At 43.4% G+C, this 12,739-nt stretch overlaps 1 long non-coding RNA gene across 1 annotated transcript; it reads left to right on the forward strand.

Moving 5' to 3' along the window:
- The first annotated feature begins 7,160 nt into the window (after nt 1-7,160).
- Nucleotides 7,161-8,861, forward strand: LOC144615968 (uncharacterized). Its single transcript, XR_013554807.1, has 2 exons — nt 7,161-7,423; nt 8,677-8,861. It is a non-coding gene; the product is annotated as an uncharacterized LOC144615968 (long non-coding RNA).
- Nucleotides 8,862-12,739: the final 3,878 nt, after the last annotated feature.

Here is a 12,739-nt window from a genome sequence, read left to right on the forward strand (position 1 = left end):
CTTAGCCCATTGTCTTGTTCTTAATAAGTGGGAAATCCTCATATGGTTCTATCGCCATAGAGTGACCTGAGACACCTCCCTACTTTCCCAAGCAGCCTGAGGAAAGATAGTCGGTTGCTTTTTTAAGTAACTAGTGGGCTTTTACTCTGTTGACTGTGTTATATAAACTTGAGACCAGGGGCACCTGGCTGGCTCAGTTGTTAGAGCATGCAACTCGTGATCTCAGGGTTGTGAGTTTGAGCCCCACATTGGGTGTAGAGATTACTAAAAAAAATAAATAAATAAAATTAAAAAAAGAAAAAACTTGATAACACAGCTGAATGGTTTGAAAAAAGAAGGGAATTTCAGAAGTTGGGTAGTAGGAGGGATGGAGAGAAGAGACTCCGCAATGGAGAAAACTTTGAAAAAGAACAGGTCTAGCAAGACAAAAGAAGGGATCTAGTTAAGCTTTGCTATGCGATGCAATCCTCTTCTCCATCTTCCCATGAAACCTTCAGTATAATGTCATTAGTCATAAATAGTTTTTTTAAAGTTTATTTTTGAGAGGGGGGGGGGGGAGAGAATCCCCAGCAGGCTCCATGCTGTCAGTGCACGGCCTGACTCAGAATTCAAACTCACAAACTGTGAGATCATGACCTGAGCCAAAATCAAGAGTTGGCCACTTAACTGACTGAGCCACCCAGGCGCCCCCAGTCATAAATACTCTTGAATTTGAATGTATTAGGAGGAGACAAACAAGTGCCCAGTCTGGCCTTGATGTATATGGTGTGTACAGGCAGTACAAGTAAAAGCCAATCATCTTCTGGTTATATAATTAAAAAATGAAGAGGTAAATTGTGTAGTCTTATGGGGTCTTACAGTTCTAATATTGTGTGATTCTATATATGGTATAAACAGGATGTTACCAGGAAATTCCTTTTTTTGTTTGTTTCTGAACTGTAGAATCTTTTTAGGCTTTATTACCTATCTTTTTTGTTAACTTCTTTTTATAGATTAAAAAATGTAATTATAGTATAGTTGACATATAAACGTATAGTTTCGGGTGTAAATATAGTGATTTGACAATTATATACATTAGGACGTGCTTACCATGCTAAGTGTAGTTACCACCTGTCACCGCACAAAGTTATTACAATATTATTGACTATCTTCCCTATCCTGTACTCTCTATCCCCATGACTTATTTATTTTATAACTGGAAGTGCATTCCCCCCCCCCCTTTTTTTAAATGTAAGCTCTATGCCCAATGTGGGGCTTGAATAGAGGACCCTGAGTTCAAGAGTTGCATGCTCTCTGATTGAGCCAGCCAGGTACCTCAGGAAGTATGTACCTCTTAATCCCCTTCATCTATTTCACCTATCTCCCCACCCTGCCTCCAGAAAGTTATGATGCAGTGGGTTAGGGTGAGGCTTGGAGATTCCCATTAAAAAAATTTCCCTAAATGATTATGATGCACACCAAACTTTGGGCATCATTGTACAAATACTTATCACATTCTGTGGTCAATGTTTAATTGCCCACACATGATCACTCTTCTCCCAGTCCTTAGCATGCAATATTGCTGACAGAAGCAAATGGGGTGTGTTCAGAGAACGTAAATTCACATCAATATTATTCTGAGTGAAACATGCTTATAAAAATAATATATCAATGGGAAAAAGAATACAACAAATGGTGCTGGGACAACAGGATATCCATATGCAAAAAAATGAAATTGGGCCCCTACCTCACACCATATATATATGGGCCATCCAGGCTCCCCTACCTCACATCATATTAAAAGAAAAGAGAGAAAAAAAAAAAAAACTCAAAATGGATCATAGACCTAAATGTAGGAGGTAAAACTATAAAATTCTTAAAAAGCAATACACAAGTAAATCTTCTTGACCTTGTCTGAGGCAATGGTTTTTAAGACATGATACCAAAAGCAGGAGTGAGAGAAAAAAATGAAAGATAAATTAGACTGTCAAAATTTTAAACTTTTGGGCTTTAGTGCACACACCATCAAGAAAATGAACAGAAACTCCACAGAATGGGAGAAAATATTTACAGATCATATATTTGATAAGAGATTTGTATCCAGAACATATAAGTAACTTCTACAAATTAAAAAGACAACTCAGGGGCATCTGATAGGCTGAGGCAGTAGAGCATGTGACTCTTGATTGATCTCAAGGTTGTGAGTTCAAGCCCTATGTTAGGTGTAGAGCTTACATAAAATAAAATAAAATAAAATAAAATAAAATAAAATAAAGAAGACAACCCAGTTGAAAACTGGGCAAAGAATTTGAATATACATTTTGCCAGAGAAGCTATACAAATGGGCAATAAGAACATGGAAAAATGCTCAACATCATTAATCATTAGGGAAATGCAAATCAAAACTACAATGAGATACCATTTCACCTCCTACTGGGATAGCTAAAATTAAAAAGACAGACAATAACATGTGCTGCTGAGGATGTAGAGAAACTAGAAGCCTTAGACATTGCTAGTAGGAATTTAATATTGTTCATTCAGCTACTTTGAAAAAATAGTTTGGCGATTCCTCAAAAAGTTAAACATGAAGCTATCACATGGCTCAGCAATTCCATTCCTAAGTATGTACCCAAGAGAACTGAAACATATATTCACACAAAAACATAAGTACATAAATGTTCATAGCAGCATAATCCATAATAACCGAAAAGTAGAAACAATGCAAATATACATCAATGACAAATGTACACACAAAATGTGATGTATCCATAAAATGAAATATTATTTACCCATAAAAGAATAAAGTACTGGGGCAGCTGGGTGGCCCAGTCGGTTAAGTGTCTGACTCTTGATTTTAGCTCAGGTCATGATATCATGGTTCGTGAGTTCGAGCCCCACATTGGGCTGTGCACTGACAGTGTGGAGCTTACCTGGGATTCTCTCTCCCTCCCCCTCTGTATCTTCCTTGCTTGTGCTCTCTCTCTCAAAATAAATACATAAACTTAAAAAAAAGAGAGAATGAAATACCGATTCATGCTACAACATGCGTGAGCCTTGAAAACATTATGCTAAGTGAAAGAAGTAAGTCATAAAAAGCCATATATTGTATGATTTCATTTAAAAAAATTTTTAATGTTTATTTATTATTGAGAGACAGAGCATGAACGTGGGAGGGGCAGAGAGAGGAGGAGACACAGAATCTGAAGCAGACTCCAGGCTCTCAGCTGTCAGCACAAAGCCCGACGTGGTGCTCGAACTTGTCAACTGTGAGATCATGACCTGAGCCGAAGTCAGACACTCAACTGACTGAGCCACCCAGGCGCCCCTGTATGATTTCATTTATACCAAATGTCCAGAATAGGCAAATTAATAAAGACAGAAAGTAGATTAGTGGTTGGTAGGGGTTAAAGGAAGTTTGGGAGGTGGGTGTTGGGGAGTCACTGCTAATAGATACAGTTCCTTTTGGGGGTGATGAAATGTTCTAAAATATGATTGTAGTAACAGTTGCACAACTCTGTGACTATACCCAAAATCATTGGATTGTATACTTTAATATACATTATGGTATGTAGATTAGATCTCAATAAAGTTTTATAGGGTGCCTCGGTGACTCAGTCGGTTGTGTCTGACTCTTGATTTCAGCTCAGATCATGATTTCATGGTAGTGGGACCGAGTCCCGAGCTGGGCTCCATGCTGAGTGTGAAGCCTGCTTGAGATTCTCTCTCTCTCTCTCTCTCTCTCTCTGCCCCTGCGCCACTCAAAGTAAATAAACATTAGAAAATAATAATGTTGTTATAAAAATAGTGCAGCATACACAGTATGATTATACAAAAATTCTACGTGAAACACAACATTTTAGATTATGCATTCCATTGCTCAACCCAAAACACACTGTATTAGTCAGTGCTTTTGCAAGTGACAGAAATCCAGCTTCAACTGGTTTATAAAAAGAATACAATGTATTGGCTCATGTAGCCAAAAATTACAGGGGTTGTTTGTTGGCTTTAGGCAAAGCTAGGTTTAGTGGCTCCAATGATGTCATCCAAGAATCCTTTCTTTCCATCTCTCAGCTCTGCTCTCTATCTTCTATGTTGGTTTCTTTCTCAGGCAGACTCCTTACAAGTGGTGGCAAGATGGCCACCGATGTCTACAGGATTACAACCTTCCAAGTTAGCAAGCTTTGCCTTTCAACAACAACTCGGGATTAGATTTTGACTGTCATGGCCTGGGTCATGTGGGTGCCCTTGGAGTGTGACTGGCCCAGCTTTATGGTAGGGGACAAACTATAGTGAGTTATAGTTTGATGCTATACATTTCAAAATTAGGTCACTTAAAATAAATGACCTTTGGGTGTTTTGGAAAAGAAACATGGGTACTTGGAACCAACATTAATCCACATGGACAGATGGATCAAAACTCCTAATTAAAAAAAATAATGCTTGGAGTTTTGATTTCAATGATCAGTAGCAACTAGGTGCGAATGTCCAGAATCAAGACACAAGAGCAGGGCTTGGTCGCAGGCCTGAAACCTTTGCTATCAGCCCAATGTGAGCAGGAAAGGCAAGGTGAAGGCAATGTCAAGGCTAGGGGAAGGAAACCGATGTGTGCTGTGCACTTACTAAGTGCTTTACATGCACTACTTTGTTGGGCCTTCACAACAAACCTGCAAGGTAGGGATTTCGATTTCTATTTTACTGATGACAAAACTCAGGCTCAGAGACATTAGTGACTAGCCCAAGGTCACATATCCCTAAGTCTCCATATTTCCATTGGAGACCAAATTGGTCTCCATATTTCCCCAGACGCGGGCTCTTCTGGGCTTGAGCCTAGGGATGGAATCCTCCTCTCCAGGAGAGGAGCAGCGTCTTTATATTTTTTCTGCTTTTCACCGGAAGTAAATCCTAGAATCTCCTAGAGAAGGAAGACTTCCTTTGCAGATAGTAGGAGATGCTGGTGTCCAGCTCATTTTTTTTCTGTCCCGGGAAGAGTCCAGGGTCCTGTCCACGTCTCCAACAGCTGGGAGGTGGTCTTTTGACTCCCTTCAGGGTTCAAGTTTCAGGCAGGAGGTTGCTGCTTTGGATGACAAGGGAGGTGCCAAGGTGGGAACCCCAGGTAAGAGTGAGGGAACAAGAAGCCATCCACTGAGGAGGAAGCTGGGATGGGGCAGGGCTGGGCTGGGCTGGCCCAACCGGTTTAGACCAGCCAGGAAAGGACAAGTCATATCTGGCTCAGCAGTGGGGGCTGGGCCGGGGGAGTGGCGCTGACTCAGGGCCTGGCAAGTCAGGTGACAGCCCAAGGACAGCTGTTGCCTGGGTGTTTTTAGAAAACTTTGGCTGCCAAAGACTCTCTCTTGGGCTGCTTCTGTACCTCCTCAGAAAGAGGCAGAGAAAATGAGGGCATCTTCTTCATAATAAGCTCTAGGCATGGAGAATTAATATCTGGCTATACTCTGTTGATCCTTGCCAAAATTATACCTGGAAAACAGGAGCCGAAATTAGCCAAGAGGTCTCTTAATGCCCCCCCCCTTTTTTGTTTGTTTGTTTTGTTGTTTTGTTTTGTTTTGTTTGTTTGAGAGACAGAGAGAACCAGTGGAGGAAAGGGGCAAAGGGGGGGGGGGGGAGAGAGAGAGAGAGAGAGAGAGAGAGAGAGAGAGAGAGAGAACCTTAAGCAGGTGCCACGCTCAGCACAGAGCCCGACTTGGGGTTCAATCCCATGACCCCGGGCTCATGACCTAAGCCAAAAATCAAGAGTCAGATGCTCAACCAACTGAGCCACCCAGACTCTTGTGGATTCCTTTTGAATCCTCTGAAGATCATTAAGATTTTCCTCTTAGATCTTTTCAGGTTCCTTGTCAAGAATCCAGGATAGAGGTTAAGAGAGCAGGTGTTGAGGTCTGTCGGATCTGGAATCAAAACCCAACCTTATCACTTATTATCTGTATAGCTTTATTCAAGTTTCTTAGCTTAAAAGAAAGTAAAACATAATTTTAATTGTGGGAAATTTCAAATGTATCCGTATTAGACATAACAGTACAATGAATTTCCGCATATCTATTATGCAGCTTGAGCAATTACCAGCCTGTGGTCAATCTTGATTCATCTCCCACCCCTCTAGTTAGTTTGCAGGAGATCCCAGGCATCATCCATTCCATCCCTCTCAACTTCTTCAAACTTAAAACAAAAACTTTTAACGCTTTATTCATGTAACTAACCTCTACACCCAACCTGGGGCTTAAATTCCCAATCCCAAGATCAAGAGTCGCATGGTCTTCTGACTCGGCCGGCCAGGCTCCCCCAAACTCTTTTATTTTTTTATTTTAGGAAAAGGGAGAGAGAGCTTGAGGAGGGAGAGGAGCAGAAGAAGAGAGAGTCTCAAGCAGGCTCCACGCTCAGCATGGAGTCCGATGCGGGGCTGAATCCCACGCTCTGGGCTCATGTCCTGAGCTGAAATCAGGAGTCTGAAGCTCCACCGACGGAGCCACAAAGTCATCCCACCCCGTTTTTGTTTTTTTGTTTTTGTTTTTTTTTTTTAAGTGAACTCTACCCCCAATGAGGGGCTTGAAATCACAACCTCAAGGTCAAGAGTCACAGGGCGCCTGGGTGGCTAAGTTGGTTGAGTGTTGGGACTTCAGCTCAGGTCATGATCTCATGGTTTGTGAGTTCGAGCCCCATATCAGGCTCTATGTTGACAGCTCGGAGCCTGGAGCCTGCCTCAGATTCTGTGTCTGCCTCTCTCTCTGTCCCTTCCCCACTTGTGCTCTGTGTCTGTCTCTCAAAGATAAATAAACGTTAAAAAAAAAAAAAAAAGATCAAGAGTCACATGCTCTGGAGACTGAGCTAGTCAGGCAACAGAACTTCTTCAAACTCTCGTTTCTTCCTCTGAAAATGGGGATTATAATAGTCCCTACTTTCAAGTATTAATGTGAGGTCATGCTCTAAAGGGCCAGCACAGTGCAGGAACTCAGTAAATGACAATCTGTATTATTAAATTAAATAATAAGAATAAGAACAGTCTTGCTACCCTCCCATCTCTCTGCCTGTGCCCCTCTTACCTCCTAGTGACACTTCTTGTAGCATCTAAGGAATCTCTCCCCTCTCAGCACTAGGCCAGTGCTGACATCACAACAGGGTTAAGATGACCACCCGGACACCTCAGGATGCCTGAGTCCTAGGGAGGGGGCGAGAGGGAGGCCATGGAGTCATGGGAAAGAGAGATCAAAGGTACAGCAGCCTTATAAGACAGACTGGTGGACACGGGCCAAGTTTGAGCAGAGGTATGGCAGGTCCACGGGGCAAGGTCAGCAGAAGATGAGAAAGACAAAGTGGAACATGATGGGCACGTCAGGCAAAATTGGAGTCACTGTAGGAGTTCTGGCAGAAGAGAGTGTGACAGTCAGGGATCTGGGTTGCAACACAAACTGGCTTTCGCAGATAGAACCTGAAAGTAAGTGCATTGAAGGGTTATTGGGAAGCTCTCAGAGTTACTGGGAAGGCTGGAGAACCAGGCTAAGGGATGAGGGGACAGAGACGAGGCTGCACCTGCAGATGGCACGGGGGTAGGGGCCATCACTGCCCCCTGCACACCAAAGAGGTGCTTCAGCTTGCAGCACCAGCGTGGGCAGCCCTGGACCTGGGATACTGTCCTGCTGGGGCTCACAGCCTCCCTGGAAACCAGGTGCTGCTGCTGGGCCCCACTGCCTTCTCAGGACATTCCCCCTGTGCCTTCTTTTTTGTGTCATCAGCCCTGTATCGAGATTTCAGGCTGGTGCTTCAGGCTGGTAGAGCTCAGCTCATGTCCCCACAGCCTAGACGCGTGCTCAGGGGCACGGGTGCCGGGAAAGGGAAATACAGTGGGAGGAGGGCTCTGCATACTGGAAGCTCACCGTGGGGAGTTTCCTTGTCAAAGGAAGGGTACCGAGCAGCCAAAGACCTGACAAATGTCTGTTACGCAAGGACGTGAGTGCGAATATGGGTGAGGGGTGGGGGACTGGCACTGGTAGGGACAAGGCGAAAAAGCAGGACTTCCATGTGGCTGTCACGGACACCATTGCCCCCAGGGCAAGGCAAAAGGTAGTGAGGGGAATACTGGATGTACAAGCTACGTGGCAAAGGCCCGGTTTCCTCCTGGAGTATTTTGGACATTTGAGATGGCTGCACTCAGATATTATCTAGGCAGTGTCTGACTCAACTGGTATGTAGCATGGAGGCTTTTTTCTTTTCTCTTTTGTTTGTTTTTTTTTTCTCTTTTCTTTTTTCTTTCCTTTCCTTTCCTTTCCTTTCCTTTTTTTTTTTTTTTTTTTTTTTTTCCTGTATGGAGTCCAACGCAGGGCTTCAACTCAAGACCCTAAGATCAAGACCTGAGGGGCGCCTGGGTGGCTCAGTCGGTTGAGCGTCGGACTTCGGCTCAGGTCATGATCTCGCGGTCCGTGAGTTCGAGCCCCGCGTCGCGCTCTGTGCTGACGGCTCAGAGCCTGGAGCCTGTTTCGGATTCTGTGTCTCCCTCTCTCTCTGGCCCTCCCCCGTTCGTGCTCTGTCTCTCTCTGTCTCAAAAATAAATAAACGTTAAAAAAAAAAATTTAAAGATCAAGACCTGAGCTGAGATCAAGAGTCAGATGCTTAACCGACTGAGCCGCCCAGGCGCCCCTATAGCATGGAGGTTTTTGACACCCCGTGCTTCTATCCTCTCTCTTGCTCCAGGAAAGAGATGGGACAGCCTGCAGATAACTGAGTACTTAGTCCGAAGAGCTGGAAGCGGGGCTGGGTGAGGGCTGACAGGTGACCGCTGAGAGCTGAGCTCCAAGCTTTGTGAACAGACAATTCCATGATGTCTGAGCTTCCATTATGAATCAAGGTGATCAAATAAATCTGTCACAAATTTTAAATGTGCGTTACTGTTGTTATATTATGTGGTAATTAGACATAGAAACAAACAGCCAGAATCTATTCTTTTTTCAAGCCAAACCAAATACTTACAGTTTTTTTTCTCACTTTGCTATTATTCTAATATCCATGAGAAGTATCAGTATTAATTTCATCTATCTCTGTATCTCTCTGTACAATTGAATCCCTTCTTCACTTTTGTTTAAAAATTTAGATCTGGGAGGGGCGCGTGGGTGGCTCGGTCGGTTAAGCATCCGACTTCGGCTCAGGTCATGATCTCATGTCCGTGAGTTCGAGCCCTGCGTCGGGCTCTGTGCTGACAGCTCAGAGCCTGGAGCCTGTTTCAGATTCTGTGTCTCCCTCTCTCTCTGCCCCTCCCCTGTTCATGCCAAAATAAATGTTCATGTCAAAAATAAATAAACGTTAAAAAAAATTTAAAAAAAAATTTGGATCTGGGAGGCAAAGCACTGAGTCACTTTCCTCATTTATTTACACACTGAAAACTTTTAATGTATTTTTAAATGTTTATTTTTGTGAGATTGAGAGAGAGAGAGAGAGAGAAGATCCACTGTCAGTAGAGAACCTGATGTGGGGCTTGAACTCACGAACTGTGAGATCATGACCTGAGCCGAAGTTGGATGCTTAACTGACTGAGCCAGGCACCCCTGACATTTCTAATCTGTGCAAGGTTCCTCCCATTTTATTTCATATTTTTCCCCTCTTCCTCTGTCATTGCCTTACCTTTCCAGGTTCCCTCTGTAATGTATTTGATGTACATCATTAAATATGTGTGAAACCTCATGTAATATAGTTTTGTATGTTTTTAATTTACACAAATGGCATTGTACTATAAATCATTTTCTGTTTCCTTTGTTCTAATTGCTGAATGTGCAGCTAGTTACTAGCTTAATATTGCTATACAGTATTTTATAGCATGTGGGGTAGGCCATGGACAGGCCTGCGGCTGGCCCAATAGTACAACAAAGAATTTTCTTACATGGTAGATTATAGGCCCTTGAATGCTGACCCAGTCCCTCACCAAGCCTAATCCTATAAAAACTTAGTCCCGACTCTGAACTCATTAGATCTGTCTTTCTGCCTCTAAATGGCCTGCACTGATCACCAGAATTTGGGCATGTTTCTGGGAGGAACTAGGAAGGCATTGTTCTTTGCTTTACTTGTTTTCTAGTTTATCAGCGAACTGAAGTGATAACAATGTAGCCTTGGGTCTGAGTTGTCATATTAGCCAGCTTTCAAACCAAGCTAACCCTTTGTGATCCGGACTACCTCAATGTGCATCCTTCACAGTTTATTTACTCCACCCCGGTAACAGATGCTTAGATTGATTCCAACAATAGCTGTCACAAACAAAGCCGTGATGAACCTATGTGAGGATTTCTCACGGACACACCCAGGAGTGGTATTGTGGGGTCATAGGCATGTACAACGTTTATTAAATACTGCCTCATTGCTTTCCAGAATGGCTGGGCCAGATTGCATTCCCACTAGCTAACGGCAAGAGTTCTTGTCCCGCCCTATCCTCACCAACACTTGGTATTATCCATCTTTTTAATTTTTTGTCATTCTGATGGGCAGAAAATACTATCTTGTTTGTTTTTTTTTTTTAATTTTTTTTCTTTCTTTTTTTTTCTTTTTTTCTTTTTTTTATTATTATTTTTTTTAATGTTTATTTATTTTTGAGACAGAGAGAGAGACAGAGCATGAATGGGGGAGGGGCAGAGAGAGAGGGAGACAGAATCGGAAGCAGGATCCAGGCTCTGGGCTATCAGCCCAGAGCCCGACGCGGGGCTCAAACTCACGGACGCGAGATCGTGACCTGAGCTGAAGTCGGACGCTTAACCGACTGAGCCACCCAGGCGCCCCAATACTATCTTGTTTTAATTTGAATTTCTCTGATTACGAGTGAATTTAAACAACTCTTCATACATTCTTACACTCCTGTGAATCGTCATTTCCCTCCTTTGTTTATTTTCAATTTGTGTATGTAAGAGGTGATTTTTATCTAAATTGTTTGAAAAGTTTAGTAACTTAAAGAACGGTTATGAGGCGCCTGGGTGGCTCAGTTGGTTAAGTGTCCAACTTTGGCTTGGGTCATGATCTCGCAGTTCGTGAGTTCAAGCCCCGCGTCGGGCTCTGTGCTGACAGTTCAGAGCCTGGAGCCTGCTTTGGATACTGTGTCTCCCTCTCTCTCTCTCTCTCTGCCCCTCCCTGCTCACACTCTGTCTCTCTGTTTCTCTCTCAATAAAAAATAAATAAATAAATAAATAAATAAATAATTAATTAATTAAAAACAAAAGAATGGTTACAAGGCAAGGTTGATCTGGAAGGTAGTTTCTTCTCAATCAGGTACCAAATCACCTCAGTCTTAGGGAGTATCCCAATTGGCCCTTATTTCTATAACCTGTTAGTGGTAGCCTGATCTGGGCGTTTCCACAGGGCCATGTCCTTAACTCAAATAATGCTCAATTATGGGTGCCACATTCCACTGGAGGGACATATGCAAACCAAAATGGTAGTGCTGATAGTTATCTGAGAGTCATCTTATATGAAGAGAGTTAGCTTGGAGCAGCTTAGAGGAAAATACCAATGTTATCTTCAAATAGTTGAAGAGCTGTCATCTGAATGTGAGGGAAAGTTCCCTCTGTGTTGCTCCGGAGCACAGAGTTAGGACAAATAGGTGATGTTACAGGGAAGCACGCTTAGACTCAGTGTGTGGAACACTTTTCCGTCGGAAATACCAAGCGCTGGGGGCACCTGGGTGGCTCAGTCTGTTGAGCATCCAACTTCAGCTCAGGTCATGATCTCACGGTTTGTGAGTTGGAGTCCCGCATCAGGCTCACTGCTATCAGTGCAGAGCCCGCTTCAGAGCCTCTGTCCCCTTCTCTATCCGCCCTTCCCCTGCTCATACTCTCTCAAAATAAATTATGAAATACCAAGAGCTGTAATCAGTCCTATTGGCATCAGCAAGCTAACTGGTGGTGCTCAACGACTGGACAGACCACTGGTTGGCTAGGGCATTTCTGCATGGAGCAGGGAATTAGTCGAGATGCCTTCCAAGATTTCCTCTAATGCAGATGTGATTCAATTGAATTTACATGTATTGAGCCCCTGGTACATGTAAGACTCTGGGTTAGGTATTACAGGAGACACAGCAGCAGTTCCTTAGATGGTTTACATCTTACCAGGGGAGGAGAATCGACGTTTAAGGGACTGCTAGCCCCACTGCCAGGGTCTTTACATGGATTATTTTAATCTTCACAATCACTTGATTTGGTAGCTCCTGGTAACCTTACTTTCCAGATGAAGAAACTGAAGTTCAGTTTGATTAGTGATTGCTTAAAATGACCCAGCTAGGCGCCTGAGTGGCTCAGTCGGTTGAGCGTCCGACTTCGGCTCAGGTCATGGTCTCACAGTTCGTGGGTTCGAGCCCCGCATCAGGCTCTGTGAGGACAGCTCAGAGCCCGGAGCCTGCTTCCGATTCTGTGTCTCCCTCTCTCTCTGCCCCTCCCCCACTCACACTCTGTGTCTCTCTCTCCTTCAAAAATAAATAAACATTAAAAAAAAAATTAAAAAAAAAAATGACCCAGCTAAGTGAGATGGACCAGGGCTTCAAGATCAGATCACTGTGACTCCATCACGTCATGCCATGAGTCTATAAATTTGTAAGTCACAAGTGTAGCTTCAAATTTCTTGGCTTGGAAAAGGGTTAAAGCATTCGCCTCCCCTGGTTCTGCCTCTGGAAAGTGACTTTTTCCTCTCTCTGTTCTCTTCTTACTTTTGGTGCTTCTGTGATTTTTCCAACCGTCTCATGCAGGTCAAGTTGCCATACCTTATGCTCTCCCCTCTTCTCTCTCTCTCA

Source organism: Panthera onca, chromosome A3, assembly GCF_046562875.1.
Source record: "Panthera onca isolate mPanOnc1 chromosome A3, mPanOnc1 haplotype 2, whole genome shotgun sequence".
Classification (NCBI taxonomy): domain Eukaryota; kingdom Metazoa; phylum Chordata; class Mammalia; order Carnivora; family Felidae; genus Panthera; species Panthera onca.